General features: G+C 42.4%; 1 long non-coding RNA gene across 5 annotated transcripts; it reads right to left on the minus strand.

Moving 5' to 3' along the window:
• Positions 1 to 1,449: 1,449 nt before the first annotated feature.
• On the minus strand, positions 1,450 to 14,397 carry LOC121072379. Of its 5 annotated transcripts, none has more exons than XR_005821173.1 (4): positions 14,246 to 14,397; positions 13,077 to 13,150; positions 12,511 to 12,672; positions 1,450 to 1,633 (listed from the first exon to the last, which is right to left on the minus strand). It is a non-coding gene; the product is annotated as an uncharacterized LOC121072379 (long non-coding RNA). The 5 variants fall into 5 exon arrangements; XR_005821176.1 differs by lacking the exon at positions 1,450 to 1,633 and adding an exon at positions 3,501 to 3,626; XR_005821172.1 differs by lacking the exon at positions 1,450 to 1,633 and adding an exon at positions 4,351 to 6,665.
• Positions 14,398 to 15,338: the final 941 nt, after the last annotated feature.

The raw sequence follows: 15,338 nt of genomic DNA on the forward strand, positions 1-15,338 counted from the left end.
CAAGAAACAAATTCTCACCATTCCTTAAAGACAGTGAAAATGACATTATCAAAATATAAGCAAGAAAATACAAGGTAGAAACAGCTTTATCCTGCCATTGATTTCAGCAGAAAAAGAGTTAAGCTGATGCCAAACACTTCTGAAGATGAGGACACGAGGGAATTTTGCAGCAAAGAGAAGTGCACATTTTCTGTCTGCCCGAAGGTAGAAGGTTCAGCGTCACATTTGTTTCAGTGACCTCTCATGAATTGTGCAGTCACTCAGTCCTTAATAAACCTAAAAAAAACAAGAGAGATTTAAACTTACGCCTCAAAAAGATCCAGATGCATTAAGGGAATATACAATTAAAGCACTCAAACATCCTAATTCTTTCTTGCTTAAGAGCTGGGAAATAACCATGATTGTGCGTAGACTGGTTGTTTTTAAGGACCCAGATTAATCTGTTTTTAAGATAAATAGAAATGTTCCCAAGACTTTTTCTCCTGTTACACCATTATTTAGAACTTCCGATATACTTTCACATATTGTTGTGTTATTAAAATACAGAGTACCTACATGCAACCCCCCTGTCAGAGAATGTGGAGGTCCCTGCTGGATGGAGCTGGCTCTGCTCTCACATGGGGCAGTGTCAGGGCTCTGTACCTCCCTGCAGCCCCTGCCGCCACAGCCTCAGCACATAAATCCAATAAAGAGAGATATGGCGATTTGTTCAGCTCTCTATGGTCTTTTGTTTCAGAGTTAATTGTGTCCATTGCATTTATAATTTCAAAATGTTGATATTCTTACAATTTAGCTTTCAATTTATGAGTTACAATTCTTCTGAATAACCAGAATATATTTTTAATCACATCAAATGTTTGGAAAGGCTGCATGTTATCATCGTAGGATCTTCTGGGATTTAAAAAATGGTCCCATCGTCAGAGAAGATTCAATTTGTAAAATGCAGGTGTACTTACAGAATTAGCTAGGATAACTACCCGATTTCAAAGTTTTAAGTTTGAAGATGATAATCCTAGGGTTTTGCACAAAACTAGAAAGCCAGCTCCTTACTTTAAGAAATTCAGCTCTGCTTTAGGTACAGAATCAGGATTTTAGTCAATATAGACAAGTTCTGGAGAAAGGACAGATAAGTGTTGTGAACACTAGATACTACAACCCACACTTCCGGCATTTCCTATCTAAGTGCTGCCAAAACTTTGAGGACACTTTTAAATGTGACCATTGATATATGTAACGTAGCAATCAAGACAGAAAAGTCCAGGCAGGAATACTGGCACAATTCAACGTGATGCAATGGAAGCACTAGAAATGCATCGTTTTGAATAATACTGAAGGTCACTAGAAATGCACTTTCTTGAGTGATGGTGAAGATTGTGACATGTAGTAGTTATTTCTGTTACAGAACCATATGTGGATATCACATTGTCTTTCAAGTTCCCATGTCTCTTGCAAGTCTCATAGGTCCACCATGAGGTTTGTGAACTGGTGTCTCCCAGATCTGTTTCCTGAGTTATACTTAAGTGTCCAGAACAACGCTGGTTTGCAGCCAAAGCCAGCCTAATGGATTCTTATGACTGGCGTAGTGCTGGAGTCACCCAGAACAGGGTTTTGGCAAGGCCGGCTGAGGTAGAAACTAGGGAAAACAAAAGGTAGATATTGTCATACAGTGCAGTAAGTGCACTGATTCCCCTCACATTGCACCATGAGTGTCTGGGAAACAGATAAAGACATGCAGAGCTGCATTTCCACTAGACACAATCCACTTAGTGGACAGCAGTCCCATTGGAGGCAAACAGCATGTAGTTACAGTGACAGGCAAACAAACTGCCCACAGTAGCACTAGAGAAGAATGATAACAGTATATAATAAAATATTATAACTGATATTAGTATGTTCCATATTAATTAATATGACTTATAACTAGCACAAAACCAACAACTCCGTTCCTCAGACCCATACTCTGGCTACAGCCTCTCTGTTAGTGCCCTTAAATCCAGATGCCAAGTTAATATACCCTACCCCAGACACCCACAATGTCAAACTCCAAGGCTCCTCCTCTCCATACCTCACCATCAAATTTCATCCAGGCTTGCCTTACAGAGGAGAAAGATTTGACCACAAGAGCTTGGTAAGTTTACTCACCTATGACAGGGCAACCCATCCTATTCCTGCTGAGTTCACAGTCACCATTTGCTTCCAAGCTCAAACTACAAAGATGCCACACTCCTTATCTCAAAAAATGTACTTTTTTTTCTCCCAAGGATGAATTTTCTGTCAATTTCTCCTTGCCAAGGAAGGCAGACACACAACTTTTGCCCTGACAGAATGTTTATACTGCACCTAACACATCTGGGCTCTAACACCAGAGATGATCTACCAAAAAAAAAAAAAAAAAAAAGGAGCAACCAGCAGTGCAAAGATCTAATAGGGTAGAGGATGCTCTGAAAAGTACAAGGCTGAAATGCCTATGCTGTAAAGAAATAGCACCAGGAGGGGAAGACAGGCCCAGATTTGAAAAATCTTTAACACTTGGACAATGGCAAAGAGTGAAGCAGATTTGAATTTTCATGAGAAAAGCAAACCTAGCAGCTGCTTATCAGTCCTGAATAGAAAGTGTTCTGCACTCTTCTACATTGACAAAGCAACTGATCTTGCCTGTGAGTCACAGTGTAAGATTCTCCACTAACAGCTGAAAATACATGGAGCTGCTAAATAATACCATCCCATAGTAATAACAACAAAAACAGTGTCACAGCAATAATAAGCTATGATAGATTTTTTTTGTGTCAAAGCCTTTTTCTACTTGCACTACAATGACATAGAAATTAATACCCTGTTGTATTGGGTGAATGGCAAAATGATTATACTGGTATAAATGATAAAAGCAATCTCTACTGCAAAGGTGAAGAATCAAAGAACATTCCTGCATCTGTGGCCACCAGTCATAGCTGAAAGACTTAAACTCCACATGCAAATCACTCTAGAATCGTAAAATCATTTGGGTTAGAAAAGACCTTAAAAATCACCAATTTCAACCTACTGAGGCCCATCACTAAACCATGTCCCTTAGTGCCACGTCCACATATCTCTTAAATACCCCCAGGGTTGGGGACTCTCCTACTTCCCTGTGAATGCTTGACCAACCTCTCCATGAGGAAATTCTTCCTAATATCCAATCAAAACCTCATCTGGTGCAACTTGACACTTTCCTTGCATGAGAAAAGAGACCAACATAGGCTTTTATACTTAGGTGAAATCTAGACAGCCAACTTTGCCTAGAGGCCCAACTAAACCAGGGTGATTTGAGTCCCAGCCCAACTGATGTGCCCAAGGTCACAAAGCAGGTTAGTGTCACAGATCTCAATGAAAACAAGGCACTTTTAGGTCAGTGGGACAAGGAGGCCTCTCAAAACAAAAAGGCCATCAAGTCTTGTTGACCAGACCTCTGAGAAGTCATGCTTGCATTGCAATACCGAACAGTACCATTACAACATGGTGTGCCTGTCAAATCCAGTGATGATGTGATGATGCTCGTTTCAGGCGGATGCACCACCATGAGGCCCTGGTAATTCCTTGGCATGTCCATTAAGACCACAAATCCATTGCTTCTCTGCTGTGATGACTCACTGTAAAAAGAAGCAGCCAGCGGGGTTCAGAGAAATGATTTAGAGGTGAAAAGCTCCTTAACCTGTTTTGAAAACTCCACAGTCCTAAACTGCACCATCTGAGATACAATATTTACGTTCAGCTTATAGACCACAATAAAAGCAACTAGGCCAAAGACCTATCAGCTCTTTTATGTATACTTGGCAAGGTTACAAGACAGCAATCATATCCCTGGGATCTTTTACTTTCCTATAAATTCCAAGAGCCACATTTAAAAGTGAATTGGCACATGCATTCTTTATTGTAAGGAAATTTGTTTTGCTTCAGCAATAGACAAACATCTTCAGCCATAAACAAGGAAAGGGAGGGTAGATTTTCACTGAAGCCAGCCATAATAGGCTAGCAGTATCTTCATGCAGAAGGAAAAGTTGGATTATGTGGTAATATACAAGGAAGGTCTGCAGAAAGCTGAATAACATTTTTTGTCCGGAAACCCAAAAGTGCAAACACTTTTGGAAGGCTATGGAATGTGTTACAAGTTGTAATCCTCCCAACAGAACCTCAAAAGCCTTGGCTTGTTCTTCTCTTTTAAATTCAGAACTTGACAGCTATTTAACCAGAACCACAAGTGTTAGAGGTGGAAAAGGCCTAGGGATTATCTAATCTATTCCATGACTTGAACAGAGAACACTAAAACTGTGCTGCATAAGTGGTGTAAAAATTCGTGCAGAAGAAAGAATCACCAAAGCTGATGCTGGAAGTCCAAGGAAGCACATTCCCTTTGACTTGAAACTCATTAATTAATCTTTTAGCTTAAGTAACTGCGGTGATGCTGCTCTTGACTAGAAGGATGATAGCATTGTAATCAGTGCTGCTTCAAGGCTGCTGCTGATTGCCCACACATGAAGAATTAATCTTTCCAAGTGGTGTCACCCACTGAGCAGGTTCCAAGCTAGGGAAGAAAGGCAACGTCATCCATCCACTACCAAAACACGCATCTTTAATGCTTTTATAGGAATGTTGCTTTGAGTCTTAAGAAGCAAACTCTCTATAAATCACATCATTAAATATATCCAGACTGATGGTTTACAGGAAAGCTCTGCACTGTCAAGGTTTTTGTTGTTGTTCTGTTTTGTTTTGGTGACAATCCAGTTTAAGAAAAACAATTTTCTTCTGATGTTGAAGGAAGGACAGTTTATTGTGTGTGGTTTAAAAATCTTACTCACGGTTTAAATATTTGAAGTTCTATCAGCCACTGGCAACTGAATTCCACCACCACCCACTCCTTATTTTATTGGGATTAATATCTGTGCTTTGCAGGTCTGCTATAACATGGTTTGCAGTTTGCTGAACTTTTTACCCTACTTTTTCCGCGGGGTTGGATGCATGCAGGGGTACAACTCGATGAAGTTACTGGCCTATCAGTTAAGAAAAGATGGTCTAGATCTTGACTCATGACTTTATGAGTCTTCTGAATGATGGCTTAAAGATACCTGTCTCTTTCTCTGATGGAGCAGGTAGCAGTAGGGTTGGATAGATGAGGAAGAAAGTCATGCAGAAGTCCGGCCCTGACTTAATGCTGTAAGGGAAGAACACAGAGAGAAAGTTACTCCAAATACCCATATTTAAGGGCTGTGTCCCTCTCTCAGCTACTTACACTTACATAAATTCCTCTGCAGAGGAATCATACTAGGACTGCAATGAAGAAAAGCCATTAAATGAAATAATAGCAACAGGAAATAGAGTGAGATCAAGTAGAGATTCATACACCATTAGAAATCTATTCGATTCCTGGCTGCCCTCAATAACAGGTCTTAGGAACTGGTGGACAAGGGAAGTCCATGCAGCCCTGCGTTGCCACCAGTTTACAGACCTTCACCAGCATCTTCCTTCTTGGATACACAAGCAATGTACCAATAAAATCTCATCTCTTGTTCAATCCTCTTAGTTCTTGGTAGAGAACCTGAGGGAGATTTTTGCCCATGTGGGCTTTCTTGTACTTGCAGATGACCTTGATGCTGGAGGATGAAGTTCATGTGCACAGTAAGTGCTCATGAAACAACAAGTGCACCCACCCATCAGACTAACATACATCAAAGCAAGAGAAAAAGTCTGCTTTTTGATCTGTTTTCTGCAAACTGGTCCTACCCAGGAGCCATAGGTTAAAATCCAAAGCAGTATGCGGCCATCTATATTAGACTGCAAAGAAAATTTGGCTCTTCCCTCTGCCATGCTACTGCTCTCTGACATGAACTTTGGCCTCTTAGCACATGATCAACTCATACGCAAGGCTCCTGGAAGGGTTTAGCTTTCCTTGGATGTACCACTGGTGGTGCCACCAACATCTCTTCAGGAAAAGGGAGGCTTAACTCCACCCTGGAAACCAATGAAGGCAGAGTCAAACTTGCTGTCTGGGTCACTTCCATTCCTCAGATGTTCAAAGGGGGAGTAAAGCTTTGCTTTCAAAGAAGGTTTTGGGAATGATGAAAGATGCTAGTCAGGTTTCAGAGGGGGCTTGGTTAAGACCACACATTGCAGCAAAATGGCAGCCCATCAACGAAGTCCTCAGTGCCACTGAAATGGCCTGAAATGTGAATCTTGAAGCTTTGGCTTTGACATCTGCACTAAATACGCAGTGAGCCAATGCTTTCACATACAGAAAATCTGCAAGCAGATGGCTACCACCTCTGGAGCATTCAGCAGTCCTTCCTCTGGTCTTGACTTTGCATGCCACTGTCCTTATCAAAATGAGTAATGACACATCCCCAGCTGGAACACAGGTCGTGTTGGCATCCAGCAGCCCAGATGCTTTGCTGAACTCTCCAAATCCCTCCAATCTGTAAGACTGTGCTGGAAAGATCAGGAGCAGATTTATCCTGAGATTTCTGGCACTTCTCCTTCCAACCGTGGCTGGCAACTCCAAGAGAAATGCCTCTCTTTTATGTTTTGGCACTTCCAGTGTTGGCAGGATGCAAGAGGGAGGAAAACAAATCTGAGCCTTCCAGAAACTCCATAAACAAAGATTTCTTTTCAGTATGGCTCAGAAGATGGCCAGAGATCTGGGAAGCAAAAGGCAGAGGGAGGATTATATCCTCAGCATCACTAAGCATTTCTCCCAAACACAAAACAAATAATAGCTTGCACCTCTCCTGCACATTACACCGTTGTGACATCCAGCTAGGACAGCAAGGTGCTCTAGCTGTGAGGGAGAGATCCCTTGACAAGCGCACAAAATGTGCTTGCCAGAGGGTCTGCCTTGCCTGAGGGGCTTTGGGTAGTGCCAGCAAGCTGAGAAAACATGCTGCTTATGTTGAAAAAAATAATAATAATAAAAAAAAGGGACAAGCTTGGGCATGCCAAGAACTCCTAAGAGAACCTGAGAGCATTTTTAACTCCTGTTCATGGGCAAGACACCTGAGGCAAGTGCTTTTCCAGATATGGAGGCCTGTCCAACAGCCCTGCCTGTGGGCTGCTGGGTCACAGATGAAAATGGAACAACCTGTACGCTTTCACAGTAGCTCTCCCAGAAGTTTTTTTTTGTTTGTTTGTTTTTTCCCTTTTCTGTTTTCCCATTACATATTGAGGTGGTCCAGTCAATAGCTGCTGTTCACCATGCTCTCACAGCAAGTGAGGCTGGACTTGGGGCTGTTACAGAGCACAGTGCCAGAAGAAACAGACAATTTTACCTGGACAGCTAAACCAAGAAATTAATGCTGTCATAATCATGAGCACTGAGCTGCATGGCTTTTGTGAGTTGTACTGATGAAAACCTGCTGGCCCTAACCTTAATCCTAACCCTGTTGATAGCACTATTTTCTTACATATCTAAACCAATTAAACTGATTCACCATCACATACTGCCCAAGCAACCCAAGAAAGTGCTACTACATAAACTGAGCTTAAATATATCCAAATTCTTTCTTTCTCAGAAATGGTCATACCCAAATAGAACCAGTTGTGAAAAGATGATGTTTGCCACATTGATTTAAGAGACAGTAAGGTCAGGCAATCACAATCTGAAACACACCGGTTTAGTAAAATACTGCCTTCTGGCCAAGCATGCTTTTTGGCTGTGGAGTTGCTACTAGACAGATGCAATCTGAAAAAAAGCCAGTTGGTCAGATAACAAGAGTTCAACTCCTAATCCCATCATTAATGAACAAGTAAGTCATGAATGAGTCACTTCTACTTCTCTGGCTTAGTTTTCTTGCTAATAAAAATTAATAACCTTTTCTCCACCCCCCCCAATCTGCTTCACTGTGATGTTCTGCAGACTGATTAATGAGGTGATTTTCTGTGAAACAAGACAAAAGGATGCTGGTCCTGGGAACGGTCTTGTGGACACACTGCTGAAGAAATGCATATTGTCCAGGGGTGACACAGCAGAGAGGCCAGTGATTCAATTTACCGCTCTACAGCCTGAGGGCATTATATTGCTCTTTCCCACCCAGTCCTTTTTTCTTTTTGGATCGATTTTGTCAAAAACAGCTAGGGATTCCTCAGAAAGGGACCTTTTGCAAGTTAATGAAACATGCTATTTAATAAAACTAACGCTGCAAGAAAGAGTGTTATTCTCTCCCTTGAAAGCTGCACAACGTACAACATTCAGCTTGTGGACCCATTCTTGAAGTATGCATTTTCCAGGAAATGGATGCGTATATTTATATGTACATACATATTTGCTTTAACATTGGCTTATTTCTGCTCACACTCCAGCACAACAGCTTAACCGCCTTTTTCTGCGCTGCTCTTGGAAGCAGTTCACACAACATCACAAAGGGAATATTGCAAACTTCCGCAAGAGTTTCGCACGATCGATGGGGCTTGCTGTGGGAAGGGAAAGCACACATGTACCCAGCCTTCTGAAGGTTCGGCCACATTTTCTGAGCCACAGAGCTGGATCCTGGTATAAATTAACATTTGTCCGTTCCCAGATGTTCGTTCCGCCTTGTTGCGACACCTCTTACCTAGTTTCAGACTGACCTTGCACTGGGCTTGAGAATGTTCACGAGTTTTTTAGTCATTGTTAAGAACAAGGAAAAAGAAACAAACATCTGGTTAGCAGAGCTGCCAAGTGCACATTCCTTCGTTGTTTTTCAACCTTTCAATCCCTTTGTTTTTTGCTTGAAATTCCGTCTGATAAACGTGCGGAGAGCCACAGGGCACTGATTAGATGAAATTCCGGTTCTGATCCACACCACAGCTCCACCAGCATCGACTCAGTAGAAGCACTGCTGACATCCAAAGGCCCCAAATGGCCCAAACCAGGAGTAAGACGCTGGTGAATCTATCCCAACTGTGTTAATGTATGGAGGCCTGATCCCACTCCCGCTGAGGTCAATGGGAGATTTGCCACCAACTTCAATGGGAACAGGATGGGGCTTTAATGTCGTTACTGCATTGAAATGGTGTTCGAGTCCACCCTCTGCCAAGATGTGGGGTTCTTGGTTTCTATAGCTGTAATGGTTTTTAATTGGAAACAACGACTTTATTGAATCTTGGCCTGCGGTGCTGGCACAGCCTGACAGACCAGGTGGGGTGGTTCCAACAAAAGCTCATGAAATATCAAAATCAGGCAGCTCGTGTGACACAGCTTCACCTTCTCTACCTTTGTTGTACAAGCTTCATCCTGCTGCACCTCCACATGGGAGTATCTTCTCTGAACCACAGCTGCTCAGAACTGCATGAACTCAGCCCTGGATCCATCCTGCCCAGCTACGGGTACCTCCCTACAGCAGCTAAATTAAGGAAAAGAGTTGCCCTAGATTTCATTGATAGTGATAGACAGATTCCCCAGGGATTGATTGAGACCTAGGGCAAGCTGTGCCACCTTCCAGAGACACCTGTCTTTTGCAGGAGCATGCCAAAGTGAGGCTAAAATGTCAGTCCATGAATCCAAGCACAAGAGTTCAGTGTGAAAAGAACCTTTGATTACTTTCAGAGAGTTATCGTAAGGAAAAGGTAAAACGCAAAAGGACTGCCGTGTTCTCTGTCAACGAGATGTCTTAACAAGGCATTGCATTAGCTGTTGCTCGGAATACCAAGCATCTGAGTCTTTTAAAAGCTTCCCTCTGTTTTTTATTTACGTGTGAGTGAGTCTGTGTCCCTGAAAACCAGATTTGAAGATCATTAATCCGAGACGAAAAAGCAGGCAGACTTATGCAATGCTGTCCCACCCAGTTGTCAATCCTCTGCAAACCCAATCTACGCACTGAGTGACGCTGTGGAGCGGGATTGTACCGGACTGGAAAGACGCTCATTTCCGTCAGAGATGCCAAATCTGCAGCGTGTCTTTATGATCCATATTGACACTGGCCATGAGAACAATTCTGTTTTCTCCCCGCTGGTCACTTTCATAAATGCCAAGTTTTGGGCAGCGCAATGTACGGCATTTCCAGCAAACCGCTCAGTGATCTCATTTGCCCTGCCAGTTATTTTTTACTTTAAATGCCTTTTCGTTGAGCCAAATATTTTAGTTTGAAAAGTAATAATCATACAATCTCTCAGGAAATCAGGCTTTCAAAACCAGGATGTGAAGAAGCATGGCCCAGTGGAGACCTGATCATACAGACTATAAAGCCCTGCAGCCACTCACTGGACACCCTTTTTCATGCTCTGCACTCTTTGTATACATGGACATTAAGACTGGTTTCAGCTTTCAGGCCATACTCTGCCATCGTGAGTCATTTTTTTACGCAAGCCCTTTCCAAGGGTTCCCTCATTCAAGGAAACAACAGACTCAGGAGCTAGTTTTTAATTTCATTTGTGAATGTGCAGTCCTCATCCAGCTTTGACTCCAATTTTAAGTGATTTCTGAGTGAGGAAAATACAGCCCAAAAGAGATCTATGGACTGCTCAGTTCCTTCACACAGGAGGTCTGAACATTGCTGGTGAATTAGTTCAGAGGGTTGCCACTCATATTGGAGAAAAAAGGAATTTTGGGTGATCTTGTGGATATAAATGCAGAAGGAGGCTGGCATACCTGACTTGTGCTGGTATTTCATGAGCCTAGACAGCAACACTCTTTTATGATTTGGAGAGAAGAACAACGCCACTCACACATGGATATTACACGATATTTTTGTCAAGAAAGATAGACAGGTACAGTGGAAGCTACTGGTAAGCTCACTTTTGTGAAAGGAAAATTGTTAAAACTTTCCTAAGCTTTCTATTAGTTCCATCTATTGAGTCCTACCAAATCAGAGTGGTTTAACAGCCTCTGCAAACCAGCAAAAATGCACTCATAAAATCTTTATTAAAGAAAAAGTTTTGGAAAGCCAATTTGACCAGGTCTTCTCCATATGAAGGGACTACATTCAAGCTTTGGAAATTCTGCTTCTGTTTTGTACAGATGCCCTCTCACTGACCCACAACTTCATTTAACTCTCCTCAAGAGGAAGAAAAGAATCCCTGCTAAAATTATTAGCTTTCACAAAGAATATTTTCTTTGAGGAAATGGCCAGCACACGTGCTTTGCTTTCTCAAAGGACTACCGTGAATATAGCACTAACTCTGTACTCCTGCAGCTAGGAGACTTTTTTCCTCCCCCCCCAAAGACAAACACAGATTAGTACTGTGCAATGTTCTCTTGTCTACCCTGTTGCACTTCCCATGGAGATGCTCCCCTGGTTTTCATCCTCTCTCTCTCTCATAGTTAATTTGGAGGTGTGGTGTCCGTTGGTCCCATATCTCACTTCTCTCAAACCATCTTATTTATTTATTTATCTATTTATTATTATTATTATTTTTTACTGCAGAATATGAACCCCTAGGGCCAATGCATAGGGTGTTTGCTGGGTAGCAAAGATGTCTAATAGCTTTGGTTCCCTTTTCTTCAGTTGCTTGCCCGCCACCAAAAGATTGCCACAAAGTGGGAGATTTAGACCTGAAATACAGCCCAGGGATGTTTGCTAGAGGCCACCACAGCCTCATAACATATCATCTGCCCTAGCTTTTAGAGGGGAAAAACAAACCAGAAGGAGCTTGCGCAACATGTAATCGAACACAGTTGCTCTAAAAGGCAAGGAAGAAGAAATTCGTGCTGTCCTCCTAGCATCCATCTAGAGCCCTATGTCCCTAGACTCCACCTAATGTGATCCTGTTCAGCTTCTTGGTTGTATTTTCTGCATGTAGCTGGAGGAGTTTCTTTTCCCTCTTATGGAGGTTTGCTAATCATGAGAGCTGCAGAGAGCGCACAAATATTAACAGCAGTTGACAGAAGAGCTCTCAGTGGGACACAGAGGCTCCTGGCTTACCACTCAGTGTACGGGCCCTTAGGATAACACATATCATCTTACTGTTATAATTATTACTACTTTCATTAAAATAGAGGAGATGAGAGACCCATAAGGGGAGGAGAGCCTGAAATCATGCATACCTTTTTTATGACACCCAATGCAGCCCGTGCTCCTAGCCAAAGCACCCAGACAGGCTATCTCATCAAATTCAGCAGTAGTAGTGAGAAGAGACCTACAAGTTATTTGATAAAATGCCACATTATGAGGTATCATAACCTCAGACACAAGGGACTTCAAAGCTACTCCCAGGCCTGCTTAGAGCTGTTACTTGGGGTTGCTGTGTCTCAGTCCATGTTCAGCTTTCTATTTCAGAGCATACAGAGGTGCTCTCCAAACTGAGGAAATGCTGCCCATTCTGAATAGAGTAAACAGGTGTCCTTTTTTTTTGAATGGATTAAACAAAAAATCATCTCCATTTCCCCCCAGCGAGGGCTCTTTTCACATGCAAGGCAATGCTTTTGACCCCATGAGATCAGTCAATTCAAATATTTCACCCTGATACTGACTGTTTTTAGTTGGAGCATGTATTCTGCTTAATAAACCCCATGGCTGCTGAAATGAAAGCAAGAAGCTAGAGGCTGCACACCAAAGCCCACTCTGTTCCTACCTCTTGTTTTCGGAGAGGTGCAGGTTTGAGAACAGTGACACATCTTCTGCTGGCAGAGCCAAAGGGAGAACTGTGGCAGCAAGAAGAGTCGGGGCAGGCAGAGTGAGCATCTGTCCATGGATGAAGCAGGCGCAGCCTGCTTCATAACCATAACCAGCCATGCTATGAGGAAGAGACAGCATTTCTCAGACTGTTACAATTTTGACTCCAATGAGTTCTAACTAAGCCAGTCACATCACCCAGCCGACATAGGTACAAAGAAAAGTGTCCCTGTTTCCTAGCATGGCCAAGTGCAAACTGGATGATCACTGGATAATTTGTGTTGCACCTTCTCATCATAACTCAGACAAGAAGTCAGCGCAAACCACAGGTTTCCCAAATAAGAGGATGTTCATTCATGCAGATGTCATCTCTGACATTGCAACACATAGCTTTCCCACTTCTTCCCAAGGCTGTGCAAGTACCACCAACCCCAAAGCAGCTGACTTTCCCCATCTTCTAAATGTTCCTCACTCTAACGTGTTATTGGCAGCTCCACACAGAGAAGTCCCATGCATGCAACTGACCTTGAGCAACAGTGTCACCTCCAGCACTGCCTCCAATGCACATTCCTCAGCACCAAGATGACACATCTCAGAATCTGCAACAGCGAATAGAAACATATTCATCTTTCTGATCTGTCTTCCTCTAATCCACCAAGGAGCATCCTACAGCTTATTACCCAGTCCTCCCAGAACACATTAATCACTCTAAGTCATAATAAAGCTTTCTAATGATGAACAAACTACAGCTGTTAAGAAACTGCAAATGCTAGGCCAGCTTTTGAGGGCATCGTGCAACAGAGCTACTATAGTGAACTTACCATTTTGATGCATGCAATTGACATTAATTAGCACAATCAGAAGGCTACCTTTATGACTATTCTAATATTTTCATTTTGCTTGTTGTATAGGAGATACTTATGCTAGAGAACATTTCTCCATTGATAGCAATGGGAGGCAATGGTTAGGCTACGAGGTAAACACTTCAACAAACTAGATTTTAACCCAGGTTAGTAACTTCAATTAGTCCCAAACCATTAACCCCACATGCTTATCTTTACCTTCATGGCATTCTCAGTCCAGTGCAGCAGATATGGCCAAGCTGCACAAAGCCATGTACTATAGAAATACCCAGGCTTATCTTGGTAAAGGCGAGTTAGTTTGTGTAGAGCTTGGAGTCACTGAAGTTAAACTGTTCCTGCTACCAGCTTCCTCATCTGTGACTACATGACCCATTGGTCTGAAAAGTAGCCCAGGAAAGGGAATGGCAGGAGTTCAAGGACACATAATCTATGTGGAAAAGTGAACGGGAGCCATGCTAAGGACATCAGCTAAGTAAAAGGCTGTGGGAAAATGAAGGGGACAGAATATGGGGACAAACTGTGGAGTCACAGATATCAGTGGAATCAGGGGGAAAATCAGGTTGAATGTTAGGAAACTTCTTCTACTGGTAAGTGAAAAACACTAAGAGTGAGGCTGCAATCGCTGCCAGCCTCTAAGAACAGTAGAGACATATATTTTAAAACTGGAAAAATGCCATGGGTCGTTTGTTAGGGAAAGAAGAAGGGTTGCATGGCTTCCTGAAACCCTCTGCAACCACACTACCCAGCAGACAAACAGACAGAGTCAATGTCCTATTTTGAGGATGTTTTCAAAGAGTTTAATGAATTATTTAATTATTTTGTGCAACATACCTGATTCTCTGGTGCTACTGCATTGCTTCTGACTGAACTGGATGACTATGACCAATATTAAACTCCATGTTTGTCGCTGTATTATTCCAGCAAAAAGACATGAACACAAAACTGATTTCAGTCATTGCTGAGTAGCAGACTGGTTACTAAATCTTCAGCTATGGAGCAGCAACTCAATTAGGCAGCCACAGGTAAAAACTGTTTTTCCCCTTCCAATTGCAACTGGACAGGTGCAGGGAATATATTTTAAATTATGCTGATCACAGGAGCATCACACCTATTAAACCAGCTGTTCACATTCACATTAGGTTTAGCTGTGATGATCTGAAAAGCATATCTGAAAAGTAATTTATATTCATCATCTGAAATAAGCATAACTTACTCCCATTCTCCCCTAAACCTTCTATACTTAAGCTATTCAGCTATGGTTTCTGCTCACACATCCTTTTGCAGAAAAGCTGATCTAAAGGTTAAGCTAGTCGGAGAAATATATTCTCTTGCACATAGAGGGGAAGACAGCTCTAATGTGCTCCTCTCAGGACTCACTCATCACCTATTTTGGGGGTCAACTGGTCCACAAAACTCAAAAGCCTGCCTAGGACATGCAGTGATGCAGACTGAGGGCAGCACCTTTCCTTACCCTAGAAGCCAACCTAGATTGTGGGTTTTCAGATCTGACCTGCACTTGTGAGGGTTGTTAAACAACCCTGTGTCTCAGATCTGCTGCTCGGAGCTTGGATAGGGTTGGCTTATAAGACAGCTAGATTGCTCTAATATAATGACCTGTAGCATGCAGGCTCTGGCTGCAAAAAGACTTGTTGAATCCCCACTTCTCTGGGGCAGGAAAAAGTCTGGTAAATAATCTACGAGAGGCAGAAAGTGCAAGGGAGCAAATGAACCTGACTACAGAGTTTCTGCAGCTTTACTTCAGTGATGAGGTTTATCAAGAAAGTGGCTAAATGAAGAACCAGAACTGCTTTTTCAATTCTGTGTATTTGTGTGTGTGTGTTTGTGTGTGTACATGAGGAAGTTTGTTCTCTTTCATTGTGGGTTTCACTGGTATTTCCACCAAAAAGGACAGTACTTTGAAGCT

Source organism: Cygnus olor, chromosome 6, assembly GCF_009769625.2.
Source record: "Cygnus olor isolate bCygOlo1 chromosome 6, bCygOlo1.pri.v2, whole genome shotgun sequence".
Taxonomy (NCBI): Eukaryota; Metazoa; Chordata; class Aves; order Anseriformes; family Anatidae; genus Cygnus; species Cygnus olor.